Source organism: Copidosoma floridanum, unplaced genomic scaffold (assembly GCF_036245765.1).
Source record: "Copidosoma floridanum isolate Cflo_tuat_1 unplaced genomic scaffold, Cflo_Japanese_pri ptg000013l, whole genome shotgun sequence".
NCBI classification, from domain to species: Eukaryota; Metazoa; Arthropoda; class Insecta; order Hymenoptera; family Encyrtidae; genus Copidosoma; species Copidosoma floridanum.
The window spans coordinates 21,475,850-21,499,986 of record NW_028321890.1 but is presented as its reverse complement, the minus strand read 5'-3'; the positions used below and the strand labels follow the sequence as shown (position 1 = coordinate 21,499,986).

At 41.6% G+C, this 24,137-nt stretch overlaps 1 protein-coding gene across 1 annotated transcript in view; it reads right to left on the bottom strand.

Moving 5' to 3' along the window:
- Positions 1–24,137, bottom strand: part of MESR6 (misexpression suppressor of ras 6) — a 522,313-nt gene that overhangs the window by 468,060 nt on the left and 30,116 nt on the right. The gene's annotated exons all lie outside the window — the stretch shown is intronic.

Here is a 24,137-nt window from a genome sequence, read left to right as displayed (position 1 = left end):
AAAGATGCAAAGTTTATACGTAGGTACGGATTACCTTGAAACGATAAATAAACATATGCAAGCATAAACTCTATCTCGAAGGGAAAAAAAAAACGCCGCACGTATACTTGTTGACTAATAACAATGGCCGCGAGGAGGCTGCATCAATTGTTACGCAATGCGCCACCATCACCACCATCGACGCTCTTTATACACATGATCGTCATCATCATCAACTCTCCGGCGTGCGTGTTCAGATTGACGCTCTTACTCCGCGTCTCGGCGAATCACGTACATTATGGGCTCCTTTTGCCCCGCTGCAACAACCTACGTCTTTATAATTCCTACGTTCGTCTCTAATGGAAATTTAATTTTACGTGTGGTAAACTCGGCTCGCTCGTTCGCTCTCCCGGCGAGACCCTCCTCCTCGAGAGTCCTTTCGGGCTCCATCTCCTCTCGCCCGTGTATTACATGGAGCGCGACTCCCATGCCACCTTCTTCCTTCTTTTTTACCCCCCATTTCATCCTACCGTCCCAGGGGCCACCCTCCCTCTCCCACGTTCTCTTTTCGCGTGTGCACAGGCTGATGCTTTCCCGCCTCCGCCCAGTCGTCGTCTTCTTGTAATAATCAAAAACTCATTCGTGAACGCGTGTACATGGTATCACGTGCCCCATGCAAGAAGACTCAGGGAACAAGCTATACAGCCTTCATTTCCAATTTTTCGTGTGACTTGCCGCCGCCGGCTTTCAATAAAAAAATTAGTCGTGTACAAGGCAGAGGCACGCACGCGCGTTTTCCTCGATAACGATAATTATCGAGTAGCAAAGTAATTGCTTTTCACGCCAATAAGAGAGAGAGAGGGAGGCCGTGCCCCGTTCTAAGATTGAGAAACGCCCACACGCCCTGTTTATATTATTTGTCGAGCGTGTACGCTCGGGTGCAGTGTGTGTGTGTTGAAAAAATGGATATTTAATAGGTACGTTTTATAACTTTTTACCGGAAAGTAATAAGCTTTTGCGATTGCGAGAGCCGGCGATTGAAAAATGTATAAACAATTTTTTCCCCAATACCCCCGTAGGCGGGGCGTGCGAATGAATTCAGAGATTGACATTCCTCGAGTGTACGCTTATTATGCAAATTTGTGAAATAACTCGAGAAAAAAAGGAAAAAAAACAACAACAAGAACAACCAAGCCCGAAACGATCACTCTTGCGCGCGTATTATGGCACTTTAAGTAGCCGCAAGTGATGGACACCACTTGTGCAATTACGCGGAGTCAAAGGCACCTAAAGTAATAAAGAAATCCCTTTTTGGCGAAAAGATCGGGAGGGTGGGGCAAAAAAACACCTGTTAATATCCTTCCTCAGGCTCCTTTAATATACGCAAACACAAGAGGTGAGAAAACCGCACGCAAAACGATCTTCGGGCTCAAAAAACACTGTTGCTGCTGTTGTTCTCGAAAAAGATGCCCCAACTGCGGCGCGTTCGAACAACACTCGCCAAACACAAGCTCTCGTGACTGCAGCTCAAGGCAAACTAAAAGACCTGCGTCCCAAATAAACTCTCGCCTATTGTGCCGACCCTCGAAATCCGCACGCGCTAGCACATCGTCATCATCGTTTTCGTCGGGGTAGTTACCATCATCGATACAGAAGAAAAGCTGAGCACAGCGCGGGAAAAGGACCGGCTGTGGTGGATAGCAACACAAAAAAAAAAAAAAAAAAAAAAAAAGAGGGGCGAGGGCAAAGGAAGAACCCTCGACATCATCGAAGGTATACAGGTATATATATTCATATGAAAAAGTAGAAGTAGAGGAAGATGAAGAGGAGAAAGAAAGAGCGCCGCTAGCGAAAGCCCTTTTTGTTGAGTGGCGCGATCGGGCCAGACCTGCTAATCTCACCGAAGCCCCCACTTGACCCCGAGAGGAGGTGAGTAGGGAACCTCTAGTATAGACGAACCAACCCAAGGATTTTCATCCTCACTCGCACTGTCTGTGTGTGTGTGTGTGTGTATGTTTGATGTTCGAGAAGACAGATGTATATATGTAGGTAAGAGAAGGGGATGGATGGAAAAAGCGGCTGTTTGAGCGTTTCCATTGTTCGGGACGCGCGAAAAGCGTCACGTATTCAAAAAATTCTATATGGAAAGAGGTGGAGGCGACGGGCGACGGTATTGGACGTCAGACGCCTCGTAATAAATGAAGTTGCGTCACTATATATGTACACACCTCTACCTATCATGCTTCTTACAGATACGAAAGCGTACGCCCGTATAATAGGCGTATAACGTAATATACACGCAATGGCATTGTTCCTCCGTGGAGGTTTACTTTTGGAAAATGAACGCGGATCCTCGGTTTATTCGACCGAGAGATAAGAGCAGGAGGAGAGAGGAGCTTGCGGTTGCGCGTGTGCCGCCCTCCATGTGCGCGCAAGCCTCGGCGAAACCGCAAGTGTGTTGCAAAGTGGCCTGTGCATCACAAGCGCGAGGGGGTTTCATTTGTTAATGGACACCCCGCCGCGGGATGAAATTGCGGCCAGTGCTTGATTTACAGGGATTTGGGAAAATGACTATGGACGCGGGCCACAGGCGGATTTTCCACGGGAGCACACGCGTGCGGATGTACGTGGGCTTTGATTCACTTGGCTCTTTACGGGGATTTCCAACTCGTTAATTGAATTTTGGCTTACAAGCTTTTGTCTACTCCCTTTTTTTTCATTAAGAGGATTTGTTTTGGGTGAAATGGAGACAAGAGTCATTGTTACTTTACAACCATACGCACGAGGAATAGATATTCGGATAAGAAGTTTTAATGCAGTGAATATTCGCAAAAAAACTGGCTTTACAACGTTTATTTCTTTTTATGTTTTTTCAGATAATTTGACATTTAAATTTTCCAACATCATATTTCGTATATACTTAATAGCTGTAAGAAGACAGTAAAAAATATTTTAAAATTTTGTGTTGTTAATGTTTACAAAAATATTGGTTACAAACATCAAAGATACTTTCCATGGAATAATCAAATTCATAAGCTTTAAATCAAGTATACAATATAAAATTAAATAAATTATGAACGAAACACGCAAGCTACTCCAGAGGTATAGCTTGGGATCGAATGGGACGAGAATCAGCTGTCCTACTGTCAATATCCTTTAGTTTTTCCCATGGCAGATCTGCATTTTTCGCGCACGATTATATCTCAACAAGATCACAACAGCTCGAGCAATCCAAGTCTCAAAGGACATAAAGAAAAAGTACAGCCAGCGAGTGTTTATAAATAGGTAAACACGAAAATGCAGATTCGCGCACTGCACGTATGTAAGTGTATACCTAGGCGCGTCAATTCCCACAGCGCGAGTGACAGAAGTACAGGAGCACGGGACCCCGGAGATTTTCTCTGCATATGCAAATCCGCCGAGGAGAGTAGAGGAGATTGTGGGAAAGGCAAGAGCAAAGTTAAAAAGGTGATCGGCCGCTCGAGATGCCGCTATTGCTACTGCAGTCAAGGAGGTGGAAGAGAGAAAAAAAAAAAAAGGTCCTACGGTAGGGGGGCTGCATTTCCATGGCCAAAGTCGAAGGAAAAAATAGACGCCCAATGCTAATCAGGCGAGAGAGAGCGGAATCTAGCTGCACCCTCTCGATATGTTAGACAGCGCGTCTGTGTGTATATATATATATATATACTTACGTGCTTACCTGGCCGAGAGGCGCATAATATTATGCATGTATAGGTACTTCGCAGGCATTAGACTGGGGCCCCGTACGCGTGACAGGGAGGCGAGCCACTGCGTGCATTATGCAGATGTACAATAACAACAACTGTGTGCTGTTGCTGCTGCTAGTGTAGGAAAAAAATATGCACGACAGTCGAAAAATCGACAACCTAGCGTACTTGCAGGGCTATGAGAAAGGGGGATGAAAAAAAAAAAAAAAAAAAAAAATTATAATGATGCGTGAAAGGATGGAGACGAGGCTGGAGAAAAGCAATCGTCGCTGTTGCCATTGCGAGCCCGTTTGTCGTGACAATGAGGGTATGTAGCTGCGGCTGTTGTTGCTCGTTGGAGTTTATAATATGCTTTATGAAAGAAATTACGGGAATAATAAAGTGGCTATGCTCTACCCTTTTTTTTTCAACGAGATTTTGCATTGTGGAACGGAAGAGTAACGAGCTTGAGGAATCAGATCTGAATAGGTCATACAAGCAATGGGGTCGTCTGCTTTTGGATCTGTTTAATTGGATTTTTCTACTCGTTGTCTGATTATTTTCTAAGACTTTAGAAATTTCTTTTCCAATTTCAGACAGTCACCATGTTTACTCGGATGTTTTTTTCTTTTTTCTTTTAATTTTTACTTATTTCTAAATGCGGAAATAGGTACATCATATTTTTCTTTTCTAAAATATTTTTTTTAATTTGCTGTTATTTTGTTTCCATACCATAAGCTTTGCAACGGTTGCTGTCAAAAGCTTAACAATCAAGTACTTTGAAGTAAAATTATGGGAAACAAATAATATAGATTTATAGACTTACGTAAGTGATAACTGACGTAATTTCATGTGTCAATGTATAAAACGTACCTGCAACATAGAAAAATAAATCATAATAAATAATTGTTAGATTCGTGGACACGATTATTTTTATAGTAATTAAAATAAAAGCATTTCTATGCTAATATAGTTATTATAATTGAAAAATTATTTTCTTTAATAATAATATTTATAATGAAATTTTTAGGACAGCGTTATTATCAAATTAAAGATAAAATACTGGCAACATCTAAAGTTTGGAGTATTTTAAAACCTCCACGACATAATCTCATATATGGTAATTTGCTACATCACAGAGGTGTAAAATAATACACTATAGGATAAAAGGCAGGACAGTTGGCCGTTTTTCAACCTTCATATTTACAATTATCTCTTTCAAAACCCAAGTACCTGCATGTAACAGCACCTATAAACAACAAAACCAAGTTTTTAATCATTACTATTTGGAACGAGTTGTAGGTCAAAAAGATGGACAAAAAATATTTAAAAAACGAAGAAACCCATACGTTTTTCGAGACAATGTTTCATCGAGCAGCACCAAAGTACAGAGTGCGCATAAGTATTCACCCAGAAGGAGATGGCAAAGAAAAAAAATTAAAAAAAAAGGGAGGTGAGGTAAGTAAGAAGCGGCAAAGATCCTCGTTAAGATCGCGAGGAGGTGCGCGCTGCTCTGGGTTATGAGGATCGTCAGCCCATCTCGAATCGTAAATATTTCGGGCACTCCGAACCGAATAATTCGTACTGATAAGCCGGAGGAGCAGCGCACACGCGTGAGTACATACCCATACACACACACCACGAAGCAGAGAGAAGGTAATGTAGTGCATGAGCAGCAGGGCGAGAAGAGACGAGGATGAAGAAGCGGGTAAGAAGGAGGGGGACGCTCGAAAATGATTATAATGATCCTCGGGGAATGTTGCTGCTGCTGAACAGATAATACGCGAAAGGCTGGATGTGCGTGTGTGCAAGCAGAGGCCACCTTGACTCGTCGTTTAAGCCGATCCTAATCTCGCGAAATTTATCCCCCCCGAGGACGAGAGAACCTGCACTTTCTTCCTCTCTTTCTCTTGGGCTCATTTTTTTTGCCTACCGTGTAACGTGCGAGAGGCACGTAGAGAGAGAGAGAGAGAGAGAGAGAGAGAGAGAGAGAGAGAGATTCTGCACGCACTTGCGCTCGTGCACACGGTAACAACTATGGGTCTGGGGGTGCTCTTGGAGACTCCAGACAAAAACAATTGAGTTATGGACTTGACGTAGGAAAATTTGGGAGGGTGTGTACTCTGAAAAAATTGTACTATTTGTTGGTGATAAAAATTTTTTGCTATTGGAATCTATTTCAACTAACGAAGCCTTATACTTAAATGATAGATGATGTTAGTTAGGCTTGCATGGGAGTTTCAAAAGTGACTAAAGCAAGACTCCATCAATCGTTGCAGCTTGGGCATGGGCACAATCAGTAACATCGATATTTAATGATGATTTTCGTTACGTTTTGTACGTGTGCACATTTGATTCAATCGTTCAACAACATAATGCATTGGTTTAAAAAAATGTAATTGACAAATCGAAGGCGAGGGTAAACCTCGTGCAGATAGCAAGAAACATTATCAGTGACAATTAAAATATCCTCATAATATTCAAGAACATCTTGTTATCGTCGGTGTCCATAAATATCTTACACTCCCAAGAAAGAAGGGTGAAGGAAAAAAAGATTTATAATTTTCGTTCGCACTCACAACATGCCCACGCGGAAGGTAGTAAAGTTGCGCATTGCTATACAGGTACAACCTAGCCGACACAATGTAAAATTGCAATATTTATATTCAAATGCAATATAATACACGTTACACGTGTACACGTAAGAGAGCAAACTCTTAATTTCGCTCGCAAGTACGAAAGCGCGTGAATTATCGGTAGCAATTTCGTTATAAAGAAGCGAGCTCGCGAGTGTAACCCGGCATTACTGAAATTGCATGCAAATTCGTCGTAAATTTACTTTTAACGGACGCAGAGAGTAAGCGTATGTGGGTTGGGCTGGTGGTACGCGTGTGTATACATACATATACACGTGTGCAGCTTTAAAATATTAGCGCTCACAATATTATACGCGCGTCGCGACGCAAAAGTACCTACAGGGGGAAAAGAGAACAACTCGTGTGCGAGTATCGATGGACGAGTGGTGTGTATACCCACACGTATATATGTATACACACACGAGCGGGCGCACTCGAGGCCAGAAAGAGAGAGAGAGAGAGAGAGAGCACAGGGGGGACACTAGAAGACGAAGGGTTGAAAAGAAGAAGGAGACTTGAAAAACACGCAATACTACGGTATATACTCTCTTTCTCTCTCGAGTGCCATTAATGGCAACGTAATGGCCACAATGGCAACTGCTGCGAGCGCGCGTGCATTACACTCGTAACTCGGCTGCTACTACCTCAATTTTGCACAGCCGTAGCAAACACTCGTTGCAATGGCAGCAGAGAGCATGGCATGTGTGCTAAAAGAGAGCTTGCACGGACGCCAAATGTCGTCATAGAGGCTTAGAACGAAAAAAAAAGTGCTTGGAAAGTGCCGTAAGAAGGGGCATAAAGAAGAAAAAAAAGAGAAAAGGGTGGGTGCGTACGAGGGCCCTGAAATATTTCATTGTAGCTAATAATTACTCGGCGCTCCTCCGCGCGCACGGCCTCGAGTGCAGTAATTAAACAACGGCCCAGTGCACAAGCTATACGTAAGCACAGGCGCATTGTGCATAACATATTATGTAGGTACGAAGCGTCTGTACTACTGTCCCCTGTTCGCTCGTTTTTAGTGCACATGTGTGTGTGTAGGTACACCAGGAACACACATGGACGAGCTTTCCAACTACTGTCTCGGCGCTTCACGCCCGCGAGTATTTGTTCCAAGCGGCGCCTCTTCTCCGAGAAATTTGCTGCTACCAGCCCGACTACCCGTGGTGTAGTTGTTCTACTCTACGAGGTACACCAGGTCGCAAGAGGGGAAGGATTTTTGTGCATACGCACGTAGGTATACGGAATTTTTCTCCACTGCAGCTTAAATACAAAGAGCTACTGTCACGCATCTCTCTAAGCTTGGTTGGAAATTTTTTTTTTTTTTTTCCGTTTCACTTTGTTTAGCTCTGACGCGACGGATGGCCGAAACTTTTATTTGGTTGTTGGTGGAAACAATAAACGATTCGCTAATAGTACTAATAGGTCAACTAGGTAATAGGCACAAGAGTAGTCGAGACTTGGTACTTTGATTTATTTTTTATCATTGAAACTGTAAGTATATATTTTTGGTCTTTGAAAAGAAATAAATGGTCAAAGTAAAACTATTAGCCATTAAAATGGTCAGAGCAACTATTCGAACGTTATTAGCTGCCGTTTTTATGGGCAGGCGAGATATTTTTCCCGTGCACGAACAAATTGCAACTAGAAAAAAAAAAAAAAAAAAAAATATCCGCAAAGTGTGTATATAGAAAGCTCGCAACGAGGCGACGCTGTTTTCAATCAGGTGTGTCGCTGGAGAAAAAAAATTAATCCGGCCACACTTCAAAATAGATCATTAAATGTGTATATCCAGTGAAGTAAGTCGCTGAAAAAGCCAATTTAAAGCCGGCGATCACGTTTTATCTCAAACGGCTGGTAGTTGTGTAATTATTTGATTCCATCGTTTGGTAAATATATCGGCAAACCTCTTATTATCTCTCTCTCTCTCTCTCGCAAATAAGTTTCATAATAAAACTCGCTTGCTCGCAGTAATAATTTATTCGTTATCTTAAAAATTCTTTATTAGCAAATACGCGTATAATTTAGAATCATTAACTTTGTTTTTTTTTTTTTTTTTAATTTTTAATTTTAATCAAGAAAAAGTCATTTTGCTACGTAATGTAGTTATCTTAAAATTTTTCAAGTGTAAAAAAATTTGAAACAGTCGATAATTGGCTACTACTAAAGTACTTTAAATTGGAATTCTGCGTCGATTGCTATATATTATATTTAATGAAAAGTTTATAGGTACGACAAGTGAGTTTGTAACGTTATCACCAAAAGTTTATTTGACAATGTGTCATCGCGTGAAGCAAAAAGAAAACAAATATGTACATGTAAAGATTTCCCATCGATTACAATGGTTCCATTACCTTTAAACTAGTTTGCGCATTCGGCACAGAGGGAAGCACCTCCCAAGCCTCGCTGGTCGAATTTAGCGCCAGCCAGTAGGGGAAGAAAGCGTCGAAACCCAAAACCCCTTTTGCTCCTTATATCGACGGATAAAGCAGTTTTCTAGTATTGATTTTACGAACTGACTATATTATCTCACACGTGAGTAACTTTTTTATCTACAGTATATATAAACAGATTGACACATAAAATGGCACAAGATTAAAAAAATACAGCCAATAAAGTTTTTAAGATAAAAAAATATTTATTCGCAGTCAAATTAAAAAATTAAAAACCTGTCAACATTTTTTATAAATACCGTACGGATTTAGCAACTTTATCATGCCATTCACATCGACAACACGATAAATTAATTAACAGTTGTCACTCATCGTGAATAAAAATATATTACAGCATTTTAGGTGGTGTTGATGTTATAATATATTATTCGTTCAAAAGAGGTTCACTCTAAACACAAAAAAACCTTTTAAATAAAAACTCCTACTGTCCTAAGCATAAAAATAAAAACATATCCTCATTTTCCAGATTTCGTCAACAAAACTCTGAAAACAAACACAAGAAGAAGAAGAAGAAGGAGGAGAAACAGGAAAAAGGGCCCATAAACACCCAGCCTGGCGCGCGTGCCAAAGTAAAAGCCCGGCATTACGGCTGATTAGCGCTCGGAAAATACGAGCGCGGAGTCAATGCCCACGGGGCATCATCATCAAAAGGAAGGAAGCGGGGGTAGAGCGGGCCCCGTAATAAAGATCGCCGCATTAAAATCCCCGAGCAATCAATCGAGGGGGAAGGGAAGGAGGGCGAAAATAAGCGAGCTCTAAATCAATGATCCGCGCACCCCCTCGACCGCAGGAATCGACGAGAGATCTGGCCCGCGGGCCTCGGAGTGCGGCCCAGAAACCCAGCCTGCCGTATAATAATTCCTCATGCTCCACCTACTTTTCTCGTTGGAAGGGTGCGTCCGAGGCCGCGGTAGCAGCAGATATATATATATATATATATATATATATATATATATATATATATATATATATATACCTACGCACACAATACAATTCAACGGTATGTGCATGTACCCACTGCACTCAAGAACAATACACACAAACCCGATGTCTGTATATATTCCCCTTGGATTCAACAACGAGTACACAACGAGTGGCACGGGTTATCATTAACGTCATCGACGCTACGTTCCCATTATCAACGCCATTATCGCGAGGCTCGCGCGCACCTATTGTCTCGCGACTTCCATCGTCTCCTTTCCATTCACCTCCTATTACGATATTCTCTTTTTTTTTTTTCTCGATAACGAAAGATCCGGCGCTCGGATGCACGCAGGAGGGCATAATAGCGGGAGCGCAAATGAAGTCATCTCCGCTAATGCGCCGATGCTTATCCCCCGCGGCCGCAGCACCTTTGAGAAACACCTCGACGCTGTTACTTACGACACCACGGTGCTTCTTCGCTCGCCTCTGCATGAGCGCATATATATACGCGAACGTGGGTAAGTGTACGTTGTAAGTGATGAGTGCAAGAGCCGTATTTTTTTCTTTTCTTTTTTTTTTGCATTTATATACATGTGTGTAGATTGTTGATGCAAGCGCAAAGGGTGGACACGCAAGTGTTACGAGCTGTAGAAGAGACGACAGTCGACGCGGTTACTCTTGTACTCGGAGGCGTGCGCCCATTCGTCGGATCGGAACATCTGGACGCATCTAACTCTCCGGTGTTGATGCGAGCCTATTCTTTTTATTTTATTTTATTTTTTCCTCTTTTGTTGTTCTATTTCGAAAAGAATTTTTAACAGCTCGCCAACTGTTTTTTTTTGCGGTTTTTCCCGAGTTTGCTATATCAAATGACCGTTTGGATTTCCTATGATACAAAAAAAGTGGGCAACAAATAGGGTTTTTTTTCAATTGCGGCGATCGAGGGAAAAAACAGTTCGGATATCATTCAAAACCCTTGCTGCAGTTCAATGAAATTCTTCCCCAGTGAGATACCAGGTAATGATGATAAATTAAAAAACATTTGCTGGTCAGCCCACCTGTATAATTTTGCTCCCACAGGATGAAGGAAAAAGAAAAAGAAGGGAGCAAATCGTATGCGCACAGGGATGGTATCGAAGGTACCTCGAAGACCAAAAATAAAACTGATTCATAAAGCAAACGAAGGCTGAGGGGCCGGTAGCTCCGCTCATGCAGATGCGCGTGTATGTATGTCTGGGCGAAGGGTTTTAATCGGTCCGACAAATGGGTAATTATTTACTTCGTATGTAAATCGGGGCTACAAGTCCATTTGAGAGAAAGAAAAAGAGAGAATGATCCCTCCGAAAGAAAAACAACAACAACAAGAACAACAAAACAGCTCGATCGAGTGCAGTAGGTAGGTGTATACGGGGGCTCGGAGGAAAATTAATGCCGAGGCGGTGCACGCCTCGCGAAATCGAAGAGAGTCGCCCCTATGTATTTGCATATAATAAGTGACTCGAGAGAAAAAGGGAGGGAGGAAGGGATAATTGGGCGCTTTAAAATTTAATTCTCATCGAGACGCTATTTCGCGAACTACCTAAGCCATTTTTCCTTTGACAAGTGTTTAATTATACACGTCCTGTGTAGGCTCTTTTTTTCTTTCTCTCGCATGTCATGGTTTTTGTTTTTACTTTATTTAAATTGCTTTTAAAATTGATTTCTGGTATTTCATATGTACAAGCAAAAAATGTTGGAAGTTTGTTAATTGTTGCATCAAATTCAAAGGAGGACTGAAACTCAGCCCGCGTTGCTATTGCCAATCGGATGTCCATACATTATGTCCATATCTCAATTTAGAGGGAAATATAGAGTGGAAAAAATTGAGATTATGGTGATACGTGGTAATACATAAATATCATGTAGTAATACCTTACGTTATGAAGTTTTACAAGACCGTGGTAAAAAAACGCACAAAGTTCAAATAATGAATTTTAATTTCAAATTTTAAGTTAAAATTTAAGGAAAAAATAGGATATTTGTATCATCGACATTTTTGTTATTATTATGACCTAGTATATATAATATATGTAAGAAAATAATAAATAATTAAACAAATCAAAGTAAATAATGAAATAAATCCACATCATTTATATGATAAATAAAAATACACGTATACATTTATATTTCTAAATCATTACATTGTTATACATTTCAAGTAATCGTAAGACTATATTGTATTATGTATTTGCATGTATTTCGGAATAAACAACAAATTAGGGTTTGGCTTTACTGTTAAGTCACGACAAAGAAACTATAGTAACTAAGAAGACTAGGTCAAACTCCTCATGGATACAAATCCTTATTGGACCAACCCGATCGCCAATAACCCAATATTTAGTTGTGTACACCTTCATTCGATCCGCAATAACGACACAACAACTCAGCATTAAACCAAAGGAAAAAGGCACGAGTGCAATCAGCATAACATCCGCAGCTTTTCAACTTGTCGCCTTTCGTGAAACAATCGCTGCAAAAAAATGAAAACAGGCGCGTGAGACAAAATTTATCGCGCGATTCACATTTTGCACAGTCAACTTCACGCGGCACGTGGCTCAATAAAGAAGCGACACCTGGCTCGGAAACTACATCTCTCTTCCTCGACATACACAGAGAGAGAGAGCCGCACCACCAGCTTATCGGCTCAGCCGATCCCCTTTGAAACGGCTTTTCCTCTTTCTTCTGTCGCCTACGTGTCCGCGTGTACGCATGCACCCGTGGGCAATGTTTTCTCGCTATAATGGTGATATCGACGGGAGATTAGAGGCTCCTTCCGAGGGAGCGTGCGATCGATGTCTCGTCGTCCGATTGTTCGCTATCGCCGTTCATCTCCCTCTCTCTCCCTCTTCTTCGGATCGAGACGTGCAAAAAACACCAGACGGCAAGTGCTTATTTGTATATACGCGATGGGGAGACGAGAGGATGAGAAACACGAGGCGTCGAAAAACACACGTGATTATTCGTGTTTTTGAAATTAACTTGGCGTATGTATATACACACGTTGGTTGGTCGTGCCACCAGTGAGTTGGAAGAAAAAAGGCGAATCAAACGAGCATACCAAAGGACAGGGGGGGGGGGCTCTCTCGATACTCTCTTCCACGAACTGCTTTAATTAGCCGAAAAAAATCGGCAACCAATATTGATGCGACTTTACGCGCACTCGTTTGCATAAGGTATTCCGCAGAAACGACGGGACCAGGCAGCAAGAAACAAAACCGATTCGCGTCGGCACAGCATCCATTAACAATCCGACAAAAAGTAGCCCCTCCCGATCTCGAATCGACATAAACGCGTGTGGCAATAGATGCGCTCTGAATTTCAATACCCCATCGTTCCTTCAGTCGAGCTAACGCTGTTACCCCCAACTTTTGCGCAACAGATCAACGATCGGCATCAATCAAACTTATACTTTGGGGGAAAAAATGCACCTCAAGCCGAGGACAGCGGTAAAAGAAAACGAGCGCCGAGAGATTTTTCCGAGCTAATACGTCCCTAATGATCGAGCGCGGGCAACTTCATTTGCACCAGGCGAGCAGCCAGCGGCGCTAATGGCGCGCAATTAGAAAGCCAGCCGGGGTCCGGCTACCGAATCGATTTGGAGCACCGAGGGAGAGAGGAACAAATAAATCTGCCGACTCGCGTGTATCGCTCAAAGACTCTCGAGGCGAAGCACACCCGTGGACGCATAGGAGGGCGTCCGGGGCTGGTATAGATAACGATCTGCCCGTGTTCCTTTCGGGCGCAGCAGTCACTCTCGGGCCCCGGAAGATTGATTGCGGAAATCGGAGGTACACGCGTGCGGGGAGGGGAAAAAAAAGCGAGCCGCTGCTGTTTGCCGGATGATGGTGCGGAGCGCGGAGAAAAACGCGCGGCCGAAGATTTATCTCCTTGGCGCGCGTAATCTATTAACTTGCAGGGAAGGAGCCGTGCGTTTGATATCCGTGGGTCCGGGCGATCGGGGCGTAATCTCTTCATTTATAATGCCGCCGAGGAGGCCGAACAGAAGCTGGAAAACGGCCGCTCGTTAGCAGGACGCGTTGTATACGTGCCGCTGTTAATTAATACGTATTACTTTTTTATCCGCGGATGTGTGGGTATACTGTGTCTGGATGCGAGTGGTATTTTCCTCTCACGCGACCACGGGCTGTGAATCGAGTATCTGTTGGTTGATGGCTTTTCAATAGCACATCGCACGCATATATACGCAATGGGCGATAATTATATTATAACTTGTGCGAAGGAGCTGAGGAGTGTTTTTAAAATTTGTTTTTATTTCCTTTTCTGTGGCTGCGTCGAGGCTTTAATATGTGTGATGTTCGGTGCCACGAAAGCGTGTAAATTGCGCCTTTCGTAAGACAAGTGAGTATCCATTGTACGCGTCGGGATGGCTTTTACGTGGCGTATTAGGAAATTGCTGCGAAGTGAGTCTTTTTGCTCGAAGGCAACTTGCGAGATTTAGTGGACGAGCGAAAATTTTACAAAATTACATGGAGATTGTTTATTTACATTGACGATTGAATACGTGCAATTTTCAATGTTTCCTGTTTCAAAACGTTTCGACGAGATGCTCTAGTTTGTTTATCACGTTTTATCATACTGTAAGGTATAAACACGTCATACATAGAACCCAAACTTTTGAAACATCACATGTATAATATGTAAAACACATGTATAGTATATTCAAGTATCGATAATAAAGCTCGTTAATTTCAAAAAAATTTCAAGTTGCTTTGTCTCAATTCAGGTGGTAAACAAAAGTAAAGTCACCCGCGTAAAAATTTTTACGTTTGGCCAAACTTTCGCCAAAGTTCATGAGGTCAACGTTTGGCCAAACTTTGGCCAAGCTTGGGCAATGAGAAAATCCCAAACTTGGATTTTCGTTGGAATATTTTACTCAATATTTTTCGTAAGTCATGTATGCAGATCAACTAATATCCTGACGTAAAAAATTAATTTTTTAGACATTTGCTAAACTTGAGTCAAATATTCCAACAAAAATCCAAGTTTGAGATTTTCTCATTGCCCAAGCTTGGCCAAAGTTTGACCAAACGTTGACCACATGAACTTTTGCGCAAGTTTGGCCAAACTTAAAAATTTTTACGCGGGCAGTTAATAGTATTACGCTACACTGAATCATAAAAATGTCATGAAAGACATACAAAAAGTGTCTCTTGCACAAGAAAAACTGACGTGGGTATACGAGCATCAAAACTTTTCGATTAAAGCCAATCCCCTTTCCCGACGGTCATAAAATCCAACAAATGCAGGAAATAACAACAATAAATTTAACAGTTATTTGACGAGCGACTCAGCGAGCATAAATCAGTGCGCACACGCGCGTCGACGATTCGCCATTTTCAAACACATGGTAAAAAGAGGAGAACAGAAAAGTAATGAAAAGGCCCGAGGCGCGCCACCTACGATATAATGTGTATTTTCCACGCGCAGCCACCGCCGCGAGTGACTTTACGACGCGTTGCCCAATACCTGCGTGCGAACACGATACCTGCATCTCACAAGCGCCTCGAAATGCACATTTACGCGCGTCTGGAGCCTGTATGATTTCCAAAGCTTATACGGCGCGACTCGCACACATTGTGTCGAGGCCGATGATTTTTCTCCCCGTCCGCGTGAGAAGTCTCTCGCGCTCCACAGTTTATGCGCGAAAAGGGCAAGAAGACAGATTTGTTAGTGTCACGCGCGAGGGTCTCCGTACATGGCAGACAAATTTGCCATTTGTCGGCTGGTCGTTGTTGCTGCTGTTATGAGTTTGCCGCGTATTATACGCGCGCGCGGGAATCGAGTTTTCAATTATAGGTGCTGAATTCGATAATTGCGGAAGTCATTTGCTTGTACCTCGGTTAGAGGGCTTTCTTGTTTGTCAGCTTGTTCAATAATTCACAATTATGAACGCAGCAATGGCACGCTCGGGAGACAAACGTTATTTATTAAAGGTGATATTAATTTTGCACGACGCTTGTATGTTTATAATATGTGGATACATGTATGAGGATGCGAGAAATATGAATACTGCAATTATAATGTTGTAGTAGCTTCAGCAATTGATAACTAAAAAAAAAAGGATTGAGAAATCGTGGTAGAAAATTTGTAAATTGGTTTCGAGGATGATTTTTGTTTTACGTAATGCCAATGCAACTTTCGGAGGAACTTTACTTCCTTGCATAATTTACTCACAATCAGTGAGTTTTCGCTTGATGTAGCTAGGCATTTCGGATATTATTCATTGCTGAAACATCATAACCATTGTACAAACAAAATTTTCCAGATTCACAGTGTAAAAAAACATACGATGATGATTTTATGTGTCTTAAATGTATATAAACTGCGCAAAATAGTTCTGCCCCTCAACAGAGGTATTATGTCCCTTTACAGATACTTAAGTATTTGAAAAGAAAACAATACCTTGGGAAAATGGAAAATTTATTTACTTACGAGCGTTAAGCGGTCAATTGTAAAAAATGACAGTAAGTGTAAGGCACATGTACAAGTAATTTTAAACAAAACTGTGTATAATACACGTGTTGAGACAGTGTTACTTTATGCAAAAAATGTGAAAGTAGTGATATAATTTACAGGAATTACTGTAATAAATTTATAGTTTAATCTGGAGGCAAAAAATAACCAAACAATATTTTTTAATGAATTTTTCTATTGTGTATATCTAAACTTCAATTTTAATTAGCAACCAATTTTTCTTAAACTCTGCTAGATAATTAGTTTAAAAAAATAAGGCACTACCATTGATTCGGACTGAATCTAAAAACCCCGAAGATAAGCACTGCGTGCCTTTAATCAATCACTAGAAGTGTAATAGACTTTGAAATCGTGACTACTAGGTATAATATATGATAAAAATCATTTAAAAAATGTTTTTCTCTTAAGGATTTATATGATTTCATGAGTAGCAATAAGTATTTACATTTCAATCAATCATGATACTCGTATAATACACCACAAGTTCGTTATTTTATTCTTAGATTTGGATAAATCGGAACAAACCCCAGCTCCAAACATTAAAAAAAAAGTCGTGTATCGGATGAAAAATAATAATTGATTGTTTCTATTCAACAACAAAAAATTTCAAGCGACGATTGATACAACTCAGGCGCGTGCATGATGCACAACTTGATTTTTCAACAACTAGCGCGTCAATAAATGATTGGGTGTCAAAAACCGGTCTACTACGAGTATAATCGATACCTTGTAAAACAAAGATCACACAACAACTCATCAGTGCATGCAAATGACTCGCCGTTTCAATTACATAGTCTACGATGAAATATCATAAATTTCCGTCCACCCCACGTACACGGAAATTTATGCCTCGTACGGGTATACTATGCACTTTGCAAATTTTTAATCGTCTCTAAAGAGCTCGGAAGATTTTTCTTCTCACCACATCCATTACGATGTCGATAAAGCAAATGCGTTTCTCGAGTCCGTGAGATCGTAACGTCAACACCGATCGACCAAAAAAAAAAAAAAAAAAAAATTTGTCCATCAACATCAACATGGCATTAACGTTGAACTCTTTCAGCAATGCCACAACTGGAGTACGAGTACAGTATGGTTATCATCGCGGAGCGCAAAATCTGTTCTTAACGATCGATTCGGCAGTAAAGCGTTTTTATTGTTTCTTACTCGTACGATCGGCCTTAAGTGCAGAAAGCGCCAGTCGTAAAGATTACGCGAACACAAATTTTATTGCGCTCCCCCACGCGAAACAAACGAAAAAAAAAAATTCAAATTCGCATTCAAGTACCACTCATATTCCGGCAAATTGCAAAAGAATAATGGTCGAAACGGACGTAAAATACGACTTTGAGCCTATACCCACTTGCACGTGGTTCAAGTGGCTCGCGTACGTAGCCGATTAGATTGCGCTGTACCTACTTATTGCAAAGACATTCGTGTTTTAACGTTCGAAAAAAAAAAAAAAAAAAAAAAGAGAGAGAATGGTCTTATTTTCCATGGTACGTATACATACATACATAAGCAATGCAGTGACTCTCGTCAGCAAAGAGGCACTACCGGCCGAAAGTCGCCCGCGGCCATTTGGCTTCCTTCAAGGGGCCCTATTAGTGACGTCCGCCTACAATCTTACCTGCACTTGGCGCTCACCCATCCCGGGGGAATAATAACAAGAGCCTATATCGCCAGGTTCCGAGGAACGATCATTAGCACGAGGAAGGAAGGAAACGAGTCTTTGCTACGATAAAACGCGAGGGTGCTCATGGATCGGAAAGGGAGTAATGCTTGCTGCAAGAGTTGCGCAGTATAATTAATCGCTGTGCAAAGAGATGTACATTTTTTTTCTTTGTTTTCCCTTATTTCAACTATTAGTTATTTTTCTTTATTTTACGTAAGGAGTTTTTGCACAAACGACGCCTTTACGTCAGCTTGTACAACACGATTGTACTCGGCATTGTGTTTGAGTTTCCTAAATGCCAAAGCTGTGTATCACCAGCGTTTCAACAGCGTCATCGCGATAGTTGGGATCTGCGTAACTCGTATACATACCAAATGGCGCATTGGAATTCGATAGAGGTAATGGTGTTTAGAGCTATAGCGGGAAGTCAACTTATTTTTTGATTTCGATGTATAAATAAAAGCAGCAAATAATTGAAATCTCGATTGTTACTGCGCGGACGCCAGGCTGATTGTTTATGAAATTATTTTCCTTTTGGTACGTCAATGAAGTAAGCTTTTAAGGTGTCGCAAAAAAATTAAATCAATTTTTGTATACACAAATAATCACCAAAGAACGCACCTTGTGCATAGCAGTTCAGCGCAACGATTGCAAATTTCCACGCAGATCGTTGGATGACAAAATTTGACGTTTCGATGGATAATTTATAGATGCAACTGATCAACGTTGATACGAGCAACACGAATGTACCTTATTACTGCTCGAAAAAGTGGAGGCGAAAAAAAAAAACTCGTCTCTCACCCGCGCATAAATATGGTCACTGGAGGGATTAGTCGATTTTCCAGCGCCGACCAGCTCATTAGGGCTCGCACGTGTTGTATCTATGTACAGAACGACGGCTCAGTTTTTTGGATATTTTTCCATGTAAGAGTGTATAGAAGAAAAAAACAACCTCTTCCAGGCGCGTAATTGCCATCCGCATGAAACTAGCGCAGGAAAGGCACATGGAGACTCGAACGAGCGTACGGGTGCATGATGTATCGGAAGAAAAACTTTGGCAGTTGTTTTTTGCCGCTTGCATAATATTTAGTGTATCAACGCGACGGCGTGGCGCAGGAAGTTACGCGGGCGCGAATAATTTTCCCGCTCCCGCGACCGGTAATTCAGGTTGATATTTTGCACGGATAGAGTGCTTATGCAGCACGTTCGCTCGTTCGTTCGCCTCGCGATGGTGTGATTATACGTCGCGTTGTGTTGCACGTCCAACGGATGACTGATCGAAATGGTATTAATCTTGAAAATGTAATCGTTCGAGGAAATTTTGTAAATTCCGTCATCTGAAAATTGAGAGAAATACCGCGAGTGTGGTGATTAAGGTGATGATCGATGAATGGGTATAATGGGGGACTGTTGACGTACTGGAATTTTATAATTTTCATTGAGTCGAGGATTTGGACAAGATAAAATTAAGGTAGTATATGTGCGATGCAATGGTACTCAACTTGGTGTAAAAAAACAAAATAAACAATATAATCATACTGCAAAGCGTAAAAATCTTTCAGTACGTGAACGATTTTTAACTAGAAGCGTGAAGGAAAATAAAAAGCATACGTTTGTAAAAAGAAGCCTTATTCATCACGTAATATATCAACAAATATACCAACAACATAGGTCAGCAACTTTGAACATTAATAACATTAAAAAACGTGTAGACTGACGTAGTAAGTTTTTGGAATACGTTATCATGTACAAATTTTGTGTAAGACCATAAAAAAAAAAAATGAATTTCGTACATATACTACCTAACGAGCCAAAAGAAAAAAAGGTCGGGAAAAAGCTCATTATATAAAGCATAAAAGATAACGAGAAAGATGGTAGGCCTTCAATTTGAAAAAAAAGTAGCAATTAATAAAAACAATGACCATCGATGAAAGAATTTTTCAAAGACGATGGTGTCATTGACTACTCGTGACGACTACATTTCTATGCAAGCATATCGATGAAATGCAAAACCATCGAGAGGCCCATTAGAGAAACCCTCTATCTTTGAACAGGAGTACAATGATTTACAGATCAAAGTTTCTCGTGGTCCAGTCTGTTGTTGCTAGTTGCTACCATATGCAACTTGGCATAAATATGCATAGCACACACGACAAAGAAACACGACTCATGTGTATGTACATGCGGGTATATACGTATGGCGTTTATTGTACCGTGTGTGTTGTGTATAAAGCACAACAAAGGATAGAATATCCATAGGCGAGGGGAACTCGTCAACGCGTTTGTATTTGTTTTTGCTTTAATTTCAAATTCCAGTCCACCCCTACTCATAGATGACTAAACAGGACGATTAGGAGGTGCACAAATAGACACATGAATGCGAATCACTGCCCATTGTAGTAGATGAATCATTAATGCAAATGCGCGAGAGCCTTCTGTGCATTCATTAATCGAGACAAAAATTGCGATACACGCTCGCCTCTTTTGTCTTCTTTTGTGTGTCATCGACGATGATGCCTATCGACCTTGAGAAGAGCCGACGATTGGTACAGCGGTGGTGCTCAGCTGTAATTTCCTTTGTTTTTTTTTCAACTTAGACATTGCGTGTAGATCACATTCAAGATGATATTGAACAAAGTTGGAGATTTTGTTATTTGCGATGCTGCGAAGGATAAATTTTTTGCAAATTTTGATTTTTTCATACTGCGGCCAAAGTATTTTCCAAATGGCCTGAAAGCCACCTTCCTCAAACAATGGCCGGTATAGTGATTGCTGATTGCTTTCACCACTATACACTCTATGTGCATAAAGGGAGATAATCTTGCCCAAGTGTCTATACGTATACATATGCACTGTATACCAAAGGAAAATATGAAAAATCATCAAAAGCTCATTTCGAAAACCTCGTGCCTGAGATAATCCGGCCCGGAGCTATTAACGCCGTATCTGCGCCCTCCACATCAAGTGGCAATAGACAATCGAATTTTTGTCTCAACAACAACGAGCGTCAACTCTCTCTCTACCGGCTCCAATAATAAAAGAATCGAGCAGCCATTTACTCCGCTTCGCGATACATATCGTCATTACAAAAGACATTCCAAGAGGGATATATAGCATTGCCCTCCCCCTCCTCGCGACGACAAAACGCAACAACACGTGGCTCTGAAAAGGCCGTAAGTACACCCGAGAAGCGAGCAGCCGTCCGTCCGCCGCTGGCAGCCGTTTCCGCATTCCCAGTCGCGAGCGTTTAAGGATCTCACCGTCGTCGTGAAAGCCCGCGCTCGGGCGCATTTTTCAAATTGCGCGCGATAAATGCCCGAGAAAGAAGAAGAAGAAGAAGAAGAAGAGGTTTTCGCCGACGCCGCTCGTAAATTTTCAACCTCGTACGTGCTCTCTTTTTCTTTCCTTTTTAAGGCCAACAGCACCACTGGTGGTGCAACACACACACACACACACACAACGACTAAGTAAGAGCCGCGTAATGCACTGCCGGCTATGTTAATTGATCGGAGGCAGAGCTTTCGGATCACTTGTAAAGAGTATACAGGCCGATTGTGCCTCGTGGAAGGATTGTGGACGTAAATTAATTAAAATCGCTTGGCTACTGCCACCGCACACAAACACGGCTACTGTATCATAATTTTGGTGCGTTTTATACAATCGTCAGTCCAATACAGAGGGAATTTTTCTCTCGATTTCGCAATACACGCATTTATGTGGTTGGATCAATTTTACCGCAATGCGTCAATAGCCTCTATTGTGCGGGTATTAGGAAGTTGATTGGTTGAGCCACTTTAATTGGGAGCCCCCATTATACGCCACTCATTTGTCGAGTCGGACCGAGTCACGGAGTTGCTATTGCATATTTTTGTGAAAACGCGAGCCTGACGTCATTGGATATATTAAAAACACGGTGAAAGTCGAGCTTCATTGCAAGTACTTTGTTAAGGCTCGATGAAGTTTTTCCGAAGAGATCGATTTTATAATGCATTAGTCGTGTTGGACGGGCTTTTTTCACTGTAAATGGGCATGTATACACGCAACGATGGAATTCGATCAAAATGTACTTTTTTACAAAAAAAAAAAAAACCTTGCCTTTGCCAATCTCGCAAAAAACAAATGAAAGCCTTGAATCACGTCGTAATCAATCTTTGCGGAAAGGACGAGCTCGATGGCAAACAAGATATCTCAAAGTTGGCCCGAAGAAAAGAAGTATTTAAGCTCAAGAAGCTGCCTTGGGTAAAAAAGACAAGGGTTGAAAAAGCACAAAAACCACGGAGCGTGAAGCCGACACGATGCTCGTGTTATCAACATTAATCGATCTTTTTTACACCTGAAAAATAAACTAACTTCTTACTCACGTGGACGGGATACGTGCATAGGCTGTATAGATTTTCGCGCAGGTAGTTTTTTGCCCCGTTGAGAAACTCGTTAATTAATACGTATCGGGAGTTAATCGCGGACTCGAGTCGATTGACAGACACAACCGGCAACGATGCCTTGCAAGTAAGTACCACACATCCCCGTGGCACACGACGACGATGACGACGACGAGTCTAATTTACAAAACTAATTACTTCCAAGAGCACGCGTGTGGCGTGTGTACGTGTACATGGGCACGCGTGTACGGTTATTTCAATCCGCAACCCCTTTTTTCCCTCTCTGGAGCAGGATGCAGGCTTCAAGCTCGGCAACGAATTTCATCAATCTCGAAAAAGAGAGTTGCGCTTCGATCGTGTGTACGTGCTTTCGCTTCCTGACCGGTATTTTTCTTTTTCCTTCTTGTTTTCGTTAAAAAAAAAAAAAAAAAAAAACGCGAAACGACTCAAGCACATACAGATCGAGTGGATAGGTATTGTCACGGACGTTATTATGCAACACATCTCCCGAGTACAGCGCGTACACAAGGCTTCCGCTTTCCTCGTTCCATCGCAAAAAAAGCTACAAGCCTCCTCGCCTTTTAAAAATCCGCGTGCGAGGACTCGAAGAATCAGCTGCTGCAGCTGATAGGGGTACAGGCACAGCGAAGCAAAGGAATAGGTCAGTCGGGCCCTGCTTCTGCTGCTGCCACTATACTGTTGGTAACAACGACGTGGGCCGCAACTGCCGGGTATAAGTATATACGTGCCAACAAAGCGCGCGCCCGCGGGAACAATGAGCCGGCGATCGTCGGGGAGAACTTTTGCGAAAATAATCGCGAGCGCTCGAGAGCTGTGGGCTTTGCAGGAGCAGTTGCCCTGGAGGGTGTGCGCTTGAAGTGCGCGAGTGTTACGCGGGAGAGGGTACGTATGCGAAGAAAAAAGAGAAAAGAGAGAGGGAGGAGGCATTAGACGTTTGAATGAACAATGAGGCCCACGGAAATGACTTCCCGAGGGCTGTGTGCGTAAGTGTAACATGTATATATATTATGTGGACGTGGCCATTAAAACGACGGCGACATTACGGTGAGTTCGCGCATGCATGTGTGCTTGTTATGTAAAACGTAGATTTACGCATTATATTACGCGCGAAGGCAAGGCGACCAGTTTTTTTTTTTTGTCCTCAGCCCACCAGCCAAATCCTGTTTAGTGGTTTCTGGGCTGCGCTGCGCAACTTAGCCAGCGGGAGAGAGGATCAACTTTTTTGGGTTTCCTCTTTTTTACCTATTCGTCTCAGAGGGAAAATTATACGGTTCGGCGTTTGATTGGCGTTGGATTGGCATACGTGGAACGCCTGTCAATTACTGTTACGCGATTGTTTTCGGATTTTTTGGTCTCGATTGTAAAGAAATTTTCTTGCACGAATTTTTTCGCGTCCAATAAAAAAATGAGCAAAATTTTACACTTCGTGGGTGTGAAATTGTATAAAGTACGAGCCTCGAGGAAGTCCTGACTAAAATGTAACTTTGATTGTGGTGAGTGACTAAATATAATATTGAAGATAAAGTTCCATTCGTGTGACGGTCAATATAAAATTGTTTTCTCGACAAATGAAATAATTATTTTTATATACACTTTGAGGATTTTGTTACAAAAATAAGTTATTTATTTTACTTTAACTACATTACTTTAAAAAAAAAAAAAAAAACTTATTCATAATATTTCTCACTGCCAACTATAGTTTCAAATACATGCATCAATGTTCTTCTCATATTTTCGACTCATACTTTTTTTTTTTTTTTTTTTATCTTAAGCTGATCGTCATTTCATATACACATGCTGACAAGCAGCAACACGGAATAATTAGCACCGTG